Genomic DNA, 20,087 nt, shown 5'->3' with positions numbered 1-20,087 from the left:
TTCCAATTGTAAAGTCGTTCCTAAAACAATAATAAAGATCATGGCATGCCAGACGCATAGCGGGCGCAAAAACAAAAACTACAGTCGGTGTTTCGAATATAAAAACAATTTCTACGCATTGAGGAATATGCAGTGAACAATAATAAATATCATAACATACCAGGCACATACCAGACAAATAAAAACAATTTCTACGCATTGAGGAATTTGCAGTGAAAAACAACACACATTAACTCTGATTGTCAAATCGTCCCTACAACCAAACAAGGCATTTAATGCTGCATGCTAATATGTATTTTGTTGTGGTAAATATTTTAGGAATTTTGCTTGCTGCTATCGTTTCTGATCGCCTGGTACCTTGGGATGATCTTTCACAAAAAAATGTATGAAATTGTAACCAAATGAAGCGGGGGGGATCGATCGCATTACAAATGTCTGTTTGATCTAAATTACCTTATACTTATTGTGCTTTTCTACCAGGCGCTCATAAAACACAGAAGGTATATTTTAAAATTGCCTTGCCTAGTATATTCGACAACATGTTTCTATAAACAAAAGTTCGTTATTATTTATCCTATACTAAATACAAAAGACAATATGCCAATATTTTTTTTGTATTTTTTATTCATTTGTACTCTTGCTAATTTTCATGATCACCTGGTATTGTCGCCAGCATTTTCATACGATGTATGTGAATATGTGTGTGTCACTGCCGTTGAAAATAATTTTCAGTTAGGCAAGTGGCATCGTTTTCTACCATGCGCACAAAACAAATCAGTAGGGGGTCCAAAATATATACATATGAAAATTACCAGCTGGTAATTCCATCAACATACATTGGTTTCATTTGTACCATATTTGTCACCATGTGTAGGCATATAAAAACAGTTCTTACTCATTCAGAAATTTACAGTAAGTAACAACACAAATTGCCTCCAATTGGCAATTTTATATTGCATTTTATATTGCATACCAATGTGTATTTTTTTGTTGTAGATTTAAAGGGATTTTTCTATATTTTTATTAACACCAACAATAATGTTTTCCAAATTTCATGTTTTTTCTTAAAGCTGTTGGCACTAAGAGGGGGCAATGCAATTGTACTTTATTCAAAGTGCAGTGCTAATATTTATGATCGTCTGGTACTGCGCAGGTTATCGTATATCAAGTTATTGGTGCGCCAGAAGAATGCGGACTGCATAGCGAATGTTTTGTGTCTATCATCTGGTGCGATAATCCACATGTGTTCGTCACCCACCTTCGTCACATTAACAACGAAGCTGTGCTTCGTCATGCTGTTCGAAGTCAAGTTCTTACATTATTCGAACTTCAAGGAGTTTTTGTTCTTGTGAGAGAGATTGTGTGATCTCTTATTGCATCGCAGCAGAGTTACCAACCGGCATTGATAATTTCTTTTTTAAAATTTATATACGTGTATGAATTTATCTCGTCGTTGTTGGTTGGTGGAAGTCAAGATTTTATTGTTAATTTTAGTTTATGAAAATGCATTTTTTCTTTAAGCTAAAACTATTTATTAATTTTTTACGTGAGAATTGAATTGATACTGAAATTAGTATAGCTTTGGTTACCAATCGCACATCATTAATTGATGTAAGCTTATCTGTTTGTTCTTCATAATTCAAAAATATATAACATTGTATTTCTTTTTTCTTTATTTTATTCAATTAGAGTTAATCATAAAAACTTTTTAATCCTTAATGTTATATTTTATGTTGTGACAAAATTTTTACTTTTCATTAATGGCACACATACATATATTCATTATAGAAAACAGGGTTTTACAAATATATTCGAAATATTTCCAAAAACTACGCATCCTTCACAACTGTGTGTACCAGTTCAGGTTCCTTACACCGTCGCTATATAACCGAACAAGGAGACGGCCTCACTATTTGGTCTTGAAAAGTTATATTTGGATGATACTTCTATCCTCCTGAAGAGTCTCCTTCAGATCGACTTCAAATACAAAGCTAGTTGGTACTAACGCTTGGAGAATATCCGCAGAGAAAATATTGCGACTAGTGGCTAAAGAAAATGTGAATGTTCGGACTGTTGCCCTGTTGAATAATGTTGCAAATTTTATTTTTTAATATTTTTTGAAGAATTCTTTATTCATAATACTTAAATAAGCTTAATTTCTAAGTAATCTTTTAATACTGAAATACAATTATTAGTTTCTTATTCAGTCTAATTTATGGTTGTATTTTCTCTTGTTTTTATTATCACAATTCACTTTGCATTGTTTCCATTTGCTCCTACGATTTACAAACCTAGTAACAAAAACAAAAGCTTATTTGTCATCAATTAATTTTATGAAACTACAAACTATTTTCTCTGTGGTTATGGTCTTAATTTATTTTATTCGGATTCTGTCAATTATAGATTAAATTGTGTACCTAAATGTGACACGGAGAATAGTAAAATTTTATGAAGATTAGTAAAAAATAGTTTAGCTGTATTATTAATAAAAATTTTATCAATTATTTATTAATTGTTAATTTTGATTCGATGTTTAAATTTTCAATTATTTTCTATGTAAATTCTATAGGATATTCTATGTATGTAAGCTTACTAAAATAAGATATTTTTCTCATATAAAAAAATACAAAAATTAATTATTTAAAATACCGTTACAGCAAGTGTATTCTAACAATTTCCTAACAAATATATCACCTTAAGCATATGTAAAAACCAACGATAACAAATATACATACATTTATTCGCATTTTTAACTCACTTAAACTCACTACTAAGCTATTTTCCATAATTACTTGTAAATTGCCTTACATTTAATTCATTCATTTAATTTATTAATAGTTTATAATTAGATATTATCTGGTTTTTTCTGGTTTTGGTGTGTTGGACAGAAGCTATTATAAATCAAATTTTTTCCATCGAAAAGCCCTTAGTTTGATTTTAAGTTTGATTAGAAGTAAGTACAAAGTTACGCATATATATAAGTTTAGCTTTCGTACTAACTAAGTCTGGTTGGTGTAAGTGTTAAATGTCCTCCTAAGCGCTTTAAATTCAAAAGTGATCATTAATTCGTGGTTTAACACTAAAATTCTTCTTAGTTTATTTCAGAAGTTTTTGCATTTTTTGGTTGTGTGTTTTTCATTCAAGTGTGGAAAACTAATAAAGCTTAAAACAGTGGGCCGAAAATATACCAGATCTCTGCAGTACGAAATTTCAGAAAGGAAAGGAAATGAAATAGGGTCTTAACAGTTTATGGAATAATGAGATCATGTTGTAGATTGATATCCCTATCAAGCTCTTGAAAAATATATCAGCGAGTTTGTGTGTATGAAATGTGGTATTGCTAAAAGTTTGAGGCAATGATAAACTTGTATGGTATAAATGATGTGAAACGATGAAATCGTATTAAAAATTGAAAATTTTCTCGGAAAACTAGTTGTAATCGAATTTAAAATGAGTTCAGTGTATGTTTTAATGTCAAATTGGACAAATAGTTTAAATCCGAGTAAAAGAAGAAAACTTGGTTTTAACACGTTAAGTGTTAAAAATAGTGAAACAATTTCAGAATAACGTTAGAAATATGAAGTGAGGAAGAGAAGATAATCAAAAATTGCAATGCCAATGTGACACTGCTTGTTTTCGGAATCGCTCATACCATCGAAATCGGATGAAATGGATCTATGTATAACTTCATCCAATAAGGAATATTGAAATATTTAAATTAATAATAATCGTAATATAAATTTATAAAAAAATAATAATACATGACCTGCAGGTGTGTGTTTTAAACAAAAAAATTTGCTTGTAGTTTTATATATACATATAATACAATTGTTAGGGTAAGGCGGGGTATATTTGACGTTGGGGCACATTTGACTTTGTCTTTTTTCAGTGAAAACGGCCCTAAATTAAAAAGGTTTTAATGGTGAACAGAACCTCATATCAGGTGACGAAGCGTCATGTAGTTTGACAGTTGTATCATTAAGCGCTATAAAGTAAGACTAAAATTGTGATTTTTGTAAGTTTGGCTCTAATTTTTAGCATAACTAACCCAAGCGTTTTAGAATTGTTAAATAGTGATAGTTTAATATTTTTTATTGAATTCGATAAGAGGAATTGATATTACTAAAGTAAGAAAAAGTGAATTTATTATTATTAAAGTGGTGAAAAAAATATGCAAACAAAACCTGCTGAAGTCAGTGTGTGGTGCATTTGACAATTTTCAATGGGGCAGATTTGACTTATGTCAACGGCAGCATAGTTTCCTTGAAAAAAGAAAATCTTCGTTCACGACGTCTGTTTCAAAATAAAAGTTTCAGGAAAAAATCTCTGCCGACAGGTTTTTTAATGAAGAGAGACATGAAGATACGAATTTTTTCAATTTTTAAATGAAGTGTCGACGAAGAGTTTAAAGTTGGACATTACGTTTAGGTTAATTTTGGAGAATATAGCAAGAAAACTTTTTTTACATTGGAGAAATGTCATAAGTCTTTCCAGTCAACGTTAATTATCTCAGAAGACAATCTCCAAATAACTAGGTGTTTATAAAACCCGAAGTCGAAAATATTTCCATCACTTTAAGGAGTGAAATCGAATTGAAACTTCCGGATCCCATCATACCCCTTATACGGGGCACATTTGACAATATGGAACTTTTTAAAAAAACTTTAACAAGTGTTATGTTCATTGTTCTAAGCTTAGCTTTTTATAAGTTAATCTTGAATATACACTTTATCAAAGTAATGCATTGTTTAACCTTCAAGAAGTCGCGCGTAGTCTTTTCGGCCGCCCATGGTGAATAAAGAATTATAATTTTTGTGTATATAATCCCAGATATTTGGTAGCTCTAGTAGCTTGAGGTTAGTTCATTTCCAATCGAATGCACTATTTCCGTCTATTTTTAACGCTTGTCGACTGTTTATAGCGAGCATTTACTTCAGTTGCCTCTCGTCGTCGAAAAGACTACGCGCGCCTGACGTCTTTTAGTTTACGCGCGACTCTCTGTGCACATTTCCTGATATAATAAAGTGTTGCAGTTATTGGTAAAAATGGCTAAAACAAGAATAAGTGAAAGTGAAATAATGAAATTTCTACTAGAGGAAGATGATGAAAGTGATGAAACTTTAAGTGATGAAGGATCAGAAGTCTTTGACCACTTATCTGATGTGATGTGATGTAATGAGGAATCAGAAGTATCTGAATGTAGACCAGATGTGGAATCTGATGAAGAAATGGAACATTCCAACGAAGAAAGAAACTCGGAAGAGGAAACCTTCCTTTGGCTGATAGAGCTGCATACTTCATGACACGTGATAATGTTACAAAATGGAAAAAATTAAATAGTGATAGAGTCAGGTATCCACCACATAATATTCTGACTTAAGGGCTGTCTAATGTAAGTCGAATGTCTCATGGAAACTTGGATGATGTGTATAGTGATGCTACTGGTCGAGACCATACGGTAATTATTTGCAATGAGTGTTTTGTTACCGATGAATCTGACTATTGAACTATTCTAACTATCTAATAAGATATTAATGTATTTACATTCTTTTCAATGTATTATATGAATTTTTATGCTTTCCCCAAATTTTGAAAAAAATTTGTTTGGTTTTGTGTTAAGATTAATGAATTTACTTTGCATTCAATGAATTATATTACTTTTTATGTTTTTCCCTCATTTAAAATTACAAAAAAAATACTTTTCCTGTAAAATATTATTTTATGATTACATAATAACCAAAACTAATAAAAAAAATGAATTCCACAACTTAATCCACTTTAAATCTCGCATTTCAATTGAGGCGTCGAAAAGACTACTCGCGACCGCTTTTGTTACAAAAGATGGCGCGCCCGCTTGAAGGTTAAAAAAAATACATACATTTCTCTGATTTTATTAGCTTTGAAAATTAAGGGTCAAATGTATCCCCCATACCCTACTATTTTTTTGTTTCGAGACTCAATTTTAATAAACAAAATTAAGTTAAAAAAGTATGCTTTGAAAATGCAACATAAAAATTAATTTTTGTTGTTTTAAAATAATAGATGTTACTTAAACCGCAATGTGTGTGTAAATATATCTTAATGTTTATAAAAAATTCCGCCTTTAGCTAAAGTTAACTAATATTATAATATAATATTGTTTATGTTATAGTTTTAATTAAGCGTTCATATCAAAATGTGTATTTTTTTTGCGACGTCATCATTCACGCGACAATTGCGGTAATTAACTTTGACTATTGTTAATTAAATTTGTACAAACAATTGGATATACCTACTTACATGCACACCAACACCAAACCACACTCACACACACTCAGCCATGCACTGTGTATATGTGTTTTTTGTGTCTTCGCTTCGCCTTACTTGTGCTACTTATTGTTGTTGTTGTTGTTGTCCTTGTTGTTGTTTTTCTGATTTATTATACGAGTACATATTTGCATACGACTTCCCTACAATTTTCTTCTATTCAGGAATTCTCACTATTCTATTATCCATTCGCCGTTGTTTTACTGTAAATTACAGTCATCGGAGGCGTTGTTGATTTGCTGTTTCGTTTTACGTGATGCACGGCGTATGAGTGACCTGTAATTTTGAGATCAAGTTTTAGAGACTTTCATTTGGACAACAGCCCCCTCTTGTGCAAGAGGGGGTGAATATAAATAAAATTAATAATATAGGCACTAACCTAGATCTGGGCTTTAGTTTGGCATCGCCGCTGCTGGTGGCTGGATCAACCACTTCGACCAAACTGGACTTTTTATAACTGGAAACGTATGAATTGCGATTCTTGTCTGTGAGAGGAAATATATACAAATTCAATTGGTTTACATACTGAATATTCATTAAAAGTTTACAATACAATCCAAAAAAAAATATTATCTGTAGGTGAAACAATTTAATTAGCGTATTAGACAGGAACACTTCTTCCGAGTTAGATAGAGACTAAATATACTGAGGACTGCAAACTAGCACACAAAAGAGAAAATTATATAAAAAGTAGAAGCTGATCGCATCCAACAATTATTGGTTATATCACACATACACGGGTCGACTGAGGTTCTACCACAAATATAGGTTATGGATTATAGGTGCTGATATTGTTATACAGATTCTCCAAGTATGAAGCATTATTTCTGTGTGGATTGGCAGGCTGTGGGAAACATCAATAAAATACCGTACTACCAGTAGCAATTTTTTGTTAAGGCAATATTCCCCCCATATTTGTTGGACAAAAACCTTTTCGTACACTTTTCCGATCTAAAATTATGCAATTTTCATTAAAACAATTTTTATAAATAAATATTTTAAGACTTTATTAAAAAATACGTCAATTTGGCTTGAATATGCCAGTTCCTAAAGTGGCACGTTGTTTAAGTTGCGTCCACATGTTTTATAGTTAGACGCGCGTTTAAATTAAACAGATGTCGGACAATTCATTCGTATTTCAAAGAAACACATTTTTTTATGAAAAACAACATCAAAGACATCAAATAGTGGTTTTATAAGTATTATGTGGGCTCTGATCTTCACAAAGAAAGCAGTCAGTACTGAATGTCTTAAAGAGAAGAGTCGTAATTTTACTCAGTTATATATACAACTTCAGATAATAAGGTTAAAGGTCCCGTAATAATGTAGAGATTAGAGATGGTATATAAGGCGTTTTAACTTAAAGATTGACGATACACAAAATCCAGCTACAGAAGTGTTCTGGTTCGAGTGATCGTCACTTACTTTTCACGGCAAATGTAGATTACTCTTGAGTCGCTATAACTTTGAGACATCCCCTAAAATACTCAATTAGTTTTGCATTTAAACACAACTTTTACTGAGATTTAGAGCAAATTTTTAATAAAATAGAAGTCACATTTCACTTCGCCTAAAATACCTAAATCCATTCAGACTATCCTAAGCCTTTTAAATTCCAATTGTGGCACAAATCCATGACAAAATAATTGCGCATTTAAATGCCTATTTGTCTTGGTAAAATTAACAGGCTTGAAAAATAAATTGGATTTCCAAAGTGTCCAAATATCGTACGAACACGTAAAGACATATAAAGACAAAACCAGGTCAAGCACAAAACCACACACATACAAATACATATTTATTGTATAATGTGCATGAGAAAAAACTCTGTGTTGCAAATTGTCTAAAAATAGTCACAAAATAAGTTCGTGGCAATAAACTTTTGTCAATTACTTTTGTATGGCTCCTTACACATACACCAACATACATATAAAGCATACATGATTTATGGCCAAACAATCAGCAATTAATAGCAGCAACAACAAAAGCTATTAAAACAATTCAGTAGTTGCCATGCTAATACCAGTGAGCCAATAAATTTTCAAAACTACAATTGAGTTCAGGGAAGAAGAAGAAGGGTATGAGAAATATTTCGGACGAAGGAAATGAGACAATGCAACAGTCAGCCGAGCTACAGTAATGTAGAAAAATTGCAGCAGAGATGTTTGTTGCGGCAATGTGATGCGAGTGAGTGCCAAGAGGAGCTGACAGGTCTGTAAAGACGAATGTGAGTCTGCAGTGCAACAACTGAATATCAATGAGTGCGAAGTTCAAGAGCATTTATAGTCAGGCATGTTTTATCTCCCCAATATTGTTATGTCTACTCACTTGCATTTTCCTGCATGAGTGTGCGTGTGTTGTTTTATTAATATTGTTGCCGTTTAAAAATACGAGCAATTATTTTATTGATATTTATAATTATTAAACATTTTAAATGAAAATAATTACCAACACTATAACATATATATGAACATACATTCGTACATGAATGCATTTAAAAATAGCAAATAATTTGCGAAAATCCATTAAAATTTGTTTTCATTCAGTCAGCTTGTAATTGCTTGCAGTTATGTAATGCAAAATAACGGTATGGTAAAACGAATAAGTTGAACCGACAACCGAATTTCGGCGAACTAATGAATTTTGCACTTCAATTGACAAATAAATGAAAATATTTTGTGATTATAAACTCATAGTTTGAGCAATAATTGTGCAATTTCGCATTATTTTTGGTATTCAAGGGTAATGCATTTACATACCATGTAGGAAATCTCTTACAAAGGAGAATTGGAGGAAAAAGAGGTTCTAATTACAGACGAAAAATATAGGTTATTGGTTCTCTATGTTAGGTATAATTTAGTTTTCTTCTTATAGGAGGATATTTCTTGCGATATATTTAAAAAACGCTAGATGGCGCTGATAACGAATAATTTTTAAAGTCGAAGTTACGAGCGTATGGAATCAATTTCTTCAGAACAACCACCGAAAACTAGTTACAGAATATTTCTATAGATATTATGCTAAGTACAAAGAATAATCACGATTTTGTATATAAATAAATTAGATAGAAGTTAGACAAAATGCTTTGCTTTAATGCCAAAAGCCATGAACACTAGTACACAGTTGGACATTTTACCTTCAGTGTGTTCAAATATTTATTTAAATACCATTGTTACATATAAAAAGCTTATATATGCATTGATATCCATGTAGACCACTTGGTGTTTATTGAAGCACAATTATTGAAAACATTTTAGATTTCAATCATTACGAATTTCGACGGAATGTGCTTGTAGCAAACATTTGTATTACGAAAAAACATGTTTTTGGTTAAATCGCCAAAGTATTAATTTTTAACAATTTAAACAAATTAGTAAAATTCAAATGATTATGAGCGACAGATGTGGAAAAATCGTATAACTCTCTAAGCTCAAAGTATGACAATACAAAATATAAGGGGGAACAAAATAAATATTGAAATTACTTCGAACTAACAGATTTTTAATACAATTGAGTAAACTCATATAACATATATGGAGATACATATTTGTGGATAATACCGAGAATTTAATAAAGGGAAGGTAAGCGCCAACAGATTGAACCAGTTGTAATAATCGTGGAGGCACGCATACTCACATACAAATACATACATACATACATATATCCATATGAGTGAATTGTTCATGTACATTTACAAGTTATTGCAATTTTTTATTGATTCTTCATGTCCAACATTCAATATGTGCGCTCTGAATAATTTTAAACAAAACCGATAATACTCGCACTGTCACATGAATGTTTTATGGAGCAAACTCCGGCTCAGCCACCACCGCAGCAGCAAGAACGTGCAACAGTTGTCCGAAAATATATAACTTTTTTTTCTTAGTTAATTCTGAATCTGTTATTGAAATAAAGTTGGTGTTGGAGATACAGATACAAATAGGCAATTTATAAGCAATACCCTCGAATGGGAGTTCGTGAGTGGAAGTATGAGTGAATATTTATGTTCATTTGAATACCGTTTGAGGAGCATTTTCGGCCTAACATTTTTTCGCCTCACTTTGAAGTTAGGAAAAAAAATAACCTCCTTCCTTTAGAAGTAAATTTAAATTTAATTTCATGCTATATTTGTATCTTATCCAAAATAGATTTGTTTCATTTCAATGAACCCATTGAATACGAGGTGTGGGTTGAAGTAGTGTGTGTGCTTGTATCTACAACTGGATACAAGAGAAATCTGAATTGTTTATATGCTAGTTGTAATTTTATTCTTATACAAGTTGAGTTTTAGTTCACGGCTGAAAGAGGGACATAGACACTTATTCGACCGCTCTGTAAAGTTGGACACACCAAAAAGTCAAAGACAAAAAAAAAATTTTCCAAAAATATGTTAAATTATTCTTTACAACAAGAAACCAAATGGCGCTTAAAATTAAAAAAAAAATGTAAATTTAAGACTCACTTGCACGTTATATTCTATAGAGTGTATCCCTTTAAAAGGCGGTTAAGACCATTTTTTTTCTCCAACGAATCCATACTCTATGATATTTGCAACATAAAGATTTTGTCTTTCCATTTGAGTACCGCTTCCCGAAGACTTGTTTCTTAAATTTTACATAAAAATTTGTAGAAGGCAAGTCTACACTCAACTTTTTTTAAATGGTTGAATTTGCAATTCTGCTGGCTGGTGTAACGATAAAAAGAGGTTACTCGTTTACCTTTGGATAGTAAAGATTTTTGTTGAAAATGGAGTCAATAATATGTAGTTCTCCTTCAAGTACGCATATATGTATGTATGTATATTCCCGAATATCAAAATCTAATTCAATCAAGAATTCTATAGTTACTGTTATAAAATAAAAAATATATCAAGAACTGCACATGAGATCGCAAGAAGATGAAGAAGAGTTTAAGAACGTGATAATAATCGGGGATCTTCAAAGTTAAGTGTCTTTAGCGTTTCATTAACACTTGATTAAAAAGTATATTATTAAGAAGTATAATTATATTACACAAAAATCAAACTAAAAAATGTTTTAGTTAGCAAGAGAAAAAAATTTCCGAAAATCAAATGACATATCAAAAAGCATAAACTCAGCCAAGTACTCGTACAACTTACAATATAGCCCAGCTCTAGAGTTGAAGGTACTTTGGGCTAAAAACAAGAACTTTTTGTGAAAATCTGTAAATGGTAGGATAATTTTTAGGTTGAAAGTAAACTCATGATAATGCTCTCAGAATTCTGTTACAGCTGGTAATTACAGAAAATATTGCCGTTCTGGCTACATAGAACCGACTATCGTGGGTATGAAAGTTGTCGGAAGTAATGTTACGTGTCATCCTGCTGTTTTCGGGTCTTCAACTATTGATTGGAAAATGATGAACATATGATCAATCATAGATTTCAAAAATCTAAAGCTGCATTAATAAGATTCACTCAGTTCATTAACAATAGGGTTTTTCCTTAGAGGCAGTACACCTGGAGGATGTATGTATATGCCACAGTTGTCTCCTTTGGAATTTTATATAATAGTCGATCTGAACAGAAGAATATTAGCTGTTAATTAATTGACACTTCCCGACTGAGCAGCGCTATTATTACTGAACCTTCATGATAAAATTTCTATTTGATTGATTAATTTTTGAATCCATAGATGAAACCATAGATGTCTAGTGAATCAGTGACCTAACTATTTTTAAGGACACAATTTTCTACCGCATTAAAAGCTTTCGGATTTGCTCTCGAATATCTTTTATTAAGTTATTATAATTATATTCAAGAATTTAATCAAAGTGTTGAGATAATTTTGTGTGTAATTTATTAACATTGAAATTACATTTCACTAAACCAAACACATTTCGTTCACTTGGTAAATCGATTCAAGTAAAGCTTTTCATTATTTTTTGTTTTTAATTACACTTAAATATTAATTTATTATATATATTCTTAATATAATAAATACTTAATGGAGTAGAGAGAGAGAGAGTCCAAATATGGTGATGTAGTCAATGGTGTGAACCAACCATGGCCACTTCACATATTAATAGCTGTGGAGTTTATATTCCTATTTTCGAGTATGAGAATCCGGCTGATATATTTCATATTTGCACGATTGCAACACACATATTATTTTCTACTTCTACTTGTATGTTTAAACTCCATTTACATACATGGACATGCCACTACAAATGTGTGCATGATTGTTGGTGTAAATAAATGAAGTGCCAGCGGCCAACTGAGCAAACACTTCATGTCATTCACCCGCACAAGGCCACACACCAAACTGAATGCGAGTATGTGAATATCCATCAAAATAAATACGTGTGTGTGTGCTTCCATTTGAAATGCACTTAAAAGCGAGTGGCGAGCAGGGGGTTGTTGTTGCTTGCCTTTGTTTCATAGCTGGCATTTCGTTGGTTCATAGTGTATGCACATGTCAGTGAAATGAACAAACAACTGGACATACGGGAAAATGAATGGATGCACAGAGATGGACAGGATCAGAGCTATGCATTCGGTAATTTGGTTGGATATTGCAAGAGCAAAGTGCTGATTAAAGAACAATGCTTTCTTTAGTTAAATGCAAAAACAAGAAAGGTACCACAATATTACCAACAAACATTTATAACAATAGCAACAATGGTTTTTCCACCGGTCGTCATGCAAGTAGGCCATAGAAAATGCCGTGTTTTACGCACTTTGCGGATAAGTGCCTGTATTTTCTGCTTGTTTTAACAACACTGATTCATTTATTGCTTGATTAAATTTTAATTATAAATTATATATTAATTCCAAGCAGCAGTAGTAAATGAAATTTAAAACTTTCAGTCATACACATATGCTTGACATAATTACTGGTATTGCGAATTAAAATATTAAATGTTAAGACGTTTAAAAATATAACGGAACATAACAAAATCAACGAATAGTAATAGCTTTGTATATTTACTGGATACTTGACTCAAGTGTGATTCAGTCTGCTCGAAATAAGTTCAAGTTTCAAATATGTCGCACTGTCAAAAAAATAAAGAACAAATTATCAAGTAATAGATTCGATCATCATATTTAATTATATAATATAATATAATCAAAGTAATGTCAATAAATCCATAAACATTACAAAGTGTTACCCATACGCTCCATCATCAATGTTAAACGGTGCGTATGAGTCACTTTTTGAAATGGGGGACTATGATATATAAAACTCCATATTATTCTTGTGATCATATTTTTTAGGAAAACTTTACCTTACGTACAAATAACATTGCGAGAGTATATCATATTCGACTGCACTCAAACTTAGCCCTTCCTTGGTTGTAGGCTATATATTTGGTGTTTTTATAGGATAAAATATGTTAAGCAATGTTATTCTCTTTCCAATTATTTATCATTAATATTTTATAATTTGATTTTAGGGAATTTTACTCGACTCTCTGGCACGAGACTGATATGCGAAGAGAATGACTTGCAGAACGATTTTCAGTTCCAGATTAAGATTATCCATCGCGGAGTCGATTTGATACCCTCACCTGGGAACATTTTAGTTCCAGAAAGTTGAGATTCTTGCAAAAAAATACAGCCTATGTTACTCGAGGTGAATATAGTTTTCCAATGGTGAAATAATTTTTGAAATCGGCACAGTATTTTTTGAGTTTATCCATTACAAACATACATACAAATCTTTCCTCTTTCTAATAGTAGCATAGATAGAAAAATTACATCACGTCGTATGAGTAACATTTTAAACCTTTTAAATACTATTGATATTTATACTCTAATAAGTGTTTTATTTTATTTATTTTTTGACTGCAACACCAAAACCAGCAGATTAAATAAATTACAAATGTTTGTGGGAATTACTTTCACCAAGTTATTATAAACACACAATTTCAGCAACAGAATTGTGGTGGCATCAGCCACTGATATCTTATTTAACTGCTGAATAATTCCTTATTTGAAGAATTTATATGAGTACGAACGCAGTTTGATAAGACAGCGAGTTTCAATTAAAATATAATTTTAATGGAATACTGATATGTCTCTCAGATTGATACACCAGATCTTTTATGTAAAGATAATGAACTACCGATGCAGTAGATACTGGAGAGGTGTTCTTGAAGATGCGCTTGATTATCCAATAAGGATAGTTTTTAAGTCGAAGGCTGGGCAGAACCTGTACTCTCTAAGTACCTTCACCAAGTTATTAGGTCATTTGTTTGAAACTATAGAGACATTTTAAACACTCTTTGAAATCAAATAATATAAGTTTGTTTTATTCCGATATCGACAAATATTAAAAAAATCAACAAAATTAATAAAAAAACCTTGTAAATTACAAAATGAATTAATGAAAAATTACAAGAAGAACGTGCTAACAAAAATGACAAGCAGGAGAAGAAGAAAACGAAGAAGCTACGACGCGAATAAAATAAGGCGAAATAAGTGAAAATAAGTGCGAAAGTTGGAACACAGCTAAGCAATGACCATGACAGGTGGTAGAAGAGGCTACAGAAGCGCGCGAAGGCAATTACAGACTGGACTCCTGTGGCAGCCTCAACTCCTTTGTTCTAGTTAAAGCAGTGCCACATACACCTGGTGGCGGCAGTGCTACAACTGCTGTTTGTGTATTGCAACAACTGAAGCACACGGGTGCACATAAACACATAAACAGACAGAGAAAGTTGAAGGAAACAAAAAGCAAAAAATGGACTGAGTACCAGAGAACAACTGCGGTGAGCAGCGGCTGCGGGGCAGGCTGTGGTGATGTGACAGTGGCGAATGGTTAAATGCAGAGAATTGTGCATACAACTAAAAGGTAAAACATCATGTAAATGCTTATTCTCATAGCGCAAAATTGTTTCATAGGCATCAATAACCATTGACTGTTTTGAGGCGAGTCACCCTTGTCTTCCGTCTTTTTCAAAAACGAGTGAGTCTCCTTATTATTTTGGGCAAAAGTTTTGAGAGATGACGGACTATGATCCATATGAATTTGGGTTTAAGATAATTATTAATTATTGCGCAAACTTAATTTATTTTAGTTGTAATTTCAATTGAGTTGGAGTCCCTATGTCGGTTTGAGTAGAAAAAAATGTTAAGTAAGAGCAGCAACTGTACATATGTGTGGTGAGAAGTTAATTTTAATTTACAGTTTCATACAATTCTTTCACATTCACGTTATAACAATGCCGATGCAGCAAGTTAAATATAATCAGCAGATGAAAGATACAGAATAAGACACGCTGAACATGAGATGGAGAATAATTTACTTAAAGAACGCATACAATTGCAAATACATAAGTGGTCACTAGTGGTACTTGACTTGGAACTCGCTTACATATTCACAATTATACCATTGAGGCCGCCTAGGTTACCGTAAGACCAGCGAAGGCGTGCCACTTGCAATTTCAGCTCATTTTACTTAATTATCGCTTAGTTCGCATCTCATGCCTTTTGCAGTTCCTTTCTTTTCATTACGACCACAGCCTCTGTATTCGACTGTCTTCTTTAGACCCACACCAACATTGCTTGTTCAGTGTAAATTTGGCTTGGAGTGTACTTACTTCTACTTGACGATGCGCTAACATATGCTGAAGAGCGTCGCTTCAGTCCACTTGTGCCGTCATTGTTGCTTCCGATGGGCAGAAATCGCGACAGAGACAGCAACGTTTTGAAGAGATCAGTCACATTTTGATCCTCCTTGGCGGAGCATTCCAGCACTTTCGCTCTGTAATGGAGAAAATAATGCAACTGGTTAAAAATTTAAAGTGTTGACAATGAGAATAGAAAAATTGAAATTGAATTATAAATATTTCTAATGTGCCTTTACCACCTAAATCTAGCTCAAATTTCACTTTATAGCCACTTTACTGTTATTTATCTCACTGTAGTCGTAATACTCCCACTTGCATACATATATATGTAAATAAATCAGTGTTGCTAAATTCAGGTACTTCAACACTCTCCGGCACTGTATTCAGAAATTTACTCAAATATTTTCGGTAATTACATTTAAGGTATGCCGTTCACTACTTAGGCGTTCCGCAAAATGTTGGCGCAATCATGAAATATTATTAAAGTACTTAAGTGACTGCTTAATGCTGTTAGCAACTAACTGTTTCAGTTTCGACAAATTTGAAACTGGCAACTACTTGAGACAATGGGCAACTGCAAAATGCCTAGGCATCAAGCAGATACATATAAATTTACTTACATATAATACAAGTGCAGTCGTCGGGTTGTTGGTCAGAAGCTGCTGTTTCTGCCTTTCTAAAAAGGTAATGAGGTAGTTTGGTGCCAACTTTGAATAGACACGCACACAAAGTCAATGCACAAATACTCTCACTAATATACAAACATTTATAAGGTACTTTGTAATTAGAATTGAGGAGAAAATAGTGCAGATGAGACGCTGTTTGCACTATTATTAAGTCAATAGTAATTTTCTTATGACTTGCAACAACATCTCTTTGGTTAAATTTTCAAGGCTCAAAGAATCATGGTCTAAAGATTCGAAGGTAACGACTTGTTTATTTGCTTGCGTGGCCTAGGTATGAGTTTTATTGTTCTGCGAAATTATTCCAATTGCATGGGAAATATGTCAACAATTTAATTTTACGAGTTCGAAAGTTTCTCGTGTGCTGACGACCGAGTTTCACACACATACAAATACACAAATAAACAAAATTACATGTGGACTGCATCAAATATGGATGTATGTGTTAGTGTGACTTTGCTGCTGGCATACCACAGAGTTACAAAGTTGTCAATAATGTCGAAGCTACTCCGATGACGAGCTGCAACGCACGTTCGTCTAACCACGTTAGTAATAATGACCCGACTCCCCAATTTTGGCTATACATCAATTCCCAACAACAACAACAAACTCGCCAGATATTTGCAAATTCACATGTGTGTGTGTGTGTGTTAACAAAAGTGTGTGTGGTAAATTGTTTGCAAAACTTTAAGTGGCCATGCAGTAAAAGTTCAACGATGCGTAAAATGACGCAGCGAGTAATGTAATATAGAAATGTAATAGAAACTAGTTAGGTGTAATGTAGATAGTTGTATGAGGAATACCAAATGCGTATGCTCACAGATTATCAATTGACAAACACAACGATTTTTCGCAGTTTTCGCGATAGTTGAAGCAGTTATCTATGGCTGTAGATAAATATAGTTCCACTCCAGGCGTCGGATTCAGCAGTCGTTGCAATTTAAACGATTCTCTCATTTATTTCAGATAAAGGGGAAAGTTGAATAACTAGCATAGAAAGCACAATTTTTCATCAGATCAAATATAAAATTAAAATCAAAAATCATAAAAAAATCCATTATATTATCTGAGACAGATATGTAGTACCTATTGTAGTATGCGTCAGAAACTATACATATGTGTATCGCCGGTGTTCCGAATTTTGTTTGAAAGCAAATGGTGTTCCGTACTAAAATACCGTTCTAGAAACCATTGAAATTTTGTGGTATTGTAAAATGTACCAAAATGGATCGCATTGAACATCTTACACCTAAGACAGACATATGGTTTCCGTACTACAATGTGTACGACAATAAAAGCTCAAGAAACCATGTACCAGCATAATGACACACTTGGAGTATGTTTACATCCATCAGCTGCTACAAATAAATTCAAGCAAAATATAATTATGAATAACAGACAGGAAAATTTATCCCCACTTAGTTATAACTTCAAGCAATCTTAAGATGTTATTTGCCATTATAACTATTACTTCACAACATATTTTTCACATAATTTTTTCAATTTTTTGTTTTTTTTGATTTCAGTTTATTTTGAATTTAATTTATTTTCTGTATGTCAAAATGTCAGAAAACATATGATTGTGGCAGAAGAGCCAATGCGATCCATCGTGGTACATTTCACAACATCACAAAATTTCAATGGTTTCTAGAACTGTATTGTAGTACGGAACACCATTTGCTTTCAAACAAAATTCGGAACACCGATGATACACATATAGTTTATGACGCATACTACAATATGTGCTATTGAGAAAGATTTTTTTAAATCGAATTCGTTCGCTTTTCGCTTAAACAAATTTCACACCAACGCGGACAGTATTTTAGAAGCTTCGAAAATGGTCAATCCAATTAATATTTTGACGCTACTCAAAGCGTGTGGGCTTGCATGGATGAGATAGAAAACTACACTGAGAGAAAAAAATAAATGATTGAGTTTGGTACAAATTTGCTTTATACAATTTTTCGCAAACAAAAGCGCGCACCACAACACAGCATAGATGAGTGAGTAAAAATTTTCTTTTTTTTTGTTATTTCAATATTTCATTTTCATCCGTTTGAGCGTTAAATTTCGCTGTGTGCGAGATTTTTTTCACATTTTGTATTTATAACGGTTACTCTTTCGTTCACAACAATTGTTTTACGTTGCTGCATTGATATTTTTATCATTTTGTTATGTGTGTTGCTGTTTTTATTGAACCTGTGGCTTTGTATTTTTAACTGCAACAATGTGTCAGCTGGGACGCTGAAATTACCAAGCGTTTCAACGCCAAAAAGCATGCTTCGGAAGGTAAATCAAGAGCGCGGCACAAAGCAACCGTTTGTGCGTTTTTGTTGTTGTATTTTTTCGTATGATGCGCAACCGTAGGTAGATTAATCTACCAGCTATATAAGCAGTGGAGAGAAAACAGACTGCCTACCTCGCAACGTTGCGATCGGCCACAACACGTTCGGGGTGGGATAGATATCGAGAACTGAAGAGGGAAGCGAGACGCATTTGCAGACGTAAAAAGAAAGAGGCCGAAATGAGTGAGTATGAAAAGCTTGAAAAGCTGGCCGACATGGGTAATGCTCGAAAATTTTATGAAAAGATGAGAAGGTTTACGATTTACAGAAGGTTTCAAAACCGGAGCATTATCATGTAGGGACCGAGGAGGTAATCTAGTAACGGATGTCCAGAGCATACTGGGATTATGGAGGGAACACTTCTCCGACCTGCTCAATGGCAGTGAAAGTACAACACCAGGAGATGGCAAACCCGATTCCCCAATCGATGACGATGGAATAGATGTTCCATTACCCGACCATGAAGAAATTCGAATAGCAATTACCCGCTTGAAGAACAACAAAGCGGCGGGGGCCGATGGATTACCGGCCGAGCTATTCAAATACGGCGGCGAAGAACTAATACGGTGCATGCATCAGCTTCTTTGTAGATTATGGTCGGAAAAAAGCATGCCTGACGATTGGAATCTTAGTGTGCTCTGCCCAATCCATAAGAATGGAGACCCCACAATTTGCGCCAATTACCGTGGGATAAGCCTCCTCAACATCGCGTATAAGGTTCTGTCGAGCGTATTGTGTGAAAGACTAAAGCCCACCGTCAACGAACTGATTGGACCTTATCAGTGTGGCTTTAGACCTGGAAAATCTACAATGAACCAGATATTCACCATGCGCCAAATCTTGGAAAAGACCCGAGAGAGAAGAACCGATACTCACCATCTTTTTATCGATTTTAAAGCTGCCTTCCCTGCCTATCCCTGCAAAACTAATACGGCTATGTAAGCTGACGTTGAGCAACACCAAAAGCTCCGTCAGGATCGGGAAGGACCTCTCCGAGCCGTTCAATACCAAACGAGGCTTCAGTCAGGGTCACTATCGTGCGACTTCTTCAATCTATTGCTGGAAAAAATAATACGAGCTGCAGAGCTAAATAGAGAGGGTACAATCTTTTACAAGAGTGTACAGCTCCTGGCGTATACCGATGATATTGATATCATCG

At 33.4% G+C, this 20,087-nt stretch overlaps 1 pseudogene; it reads right to left on the bottom strand.

Annotated features, from left to right (window-relative positions):
* Nucleotides 1–5,407: 5,407 nt before the first annotated feature.
* LOC105220148 (GTP-binding protein Di-Ras2-like) overlaps nucleotides 5,408–20,087 on the bottom strand; it is a 28,624-nt pseudogene continuing 13,944 nt past the window's right edge.

This window comes from Zeugodacus cucurbitae, chromosome 6 (assembly GCF_028554725.1).
Source record: "Zeugodacus cucurbitae isolate PBARC_wt_2022May chromosome 6, idZeuCucr1.2, whole genome shotgun sequence".
Taxonomy (NCBI): domain Eukaryota; kingdom Metazoa; phylum Arthropoda; class Insecta; order Diptera; family Tephritidae; genus Zeugodacus; species Zeugodacus cucurbitae.
Note: the sequence above shows the minus strand (reverse complement) of the source record. Positions and strands in the feature narration are given on the sequence as shown.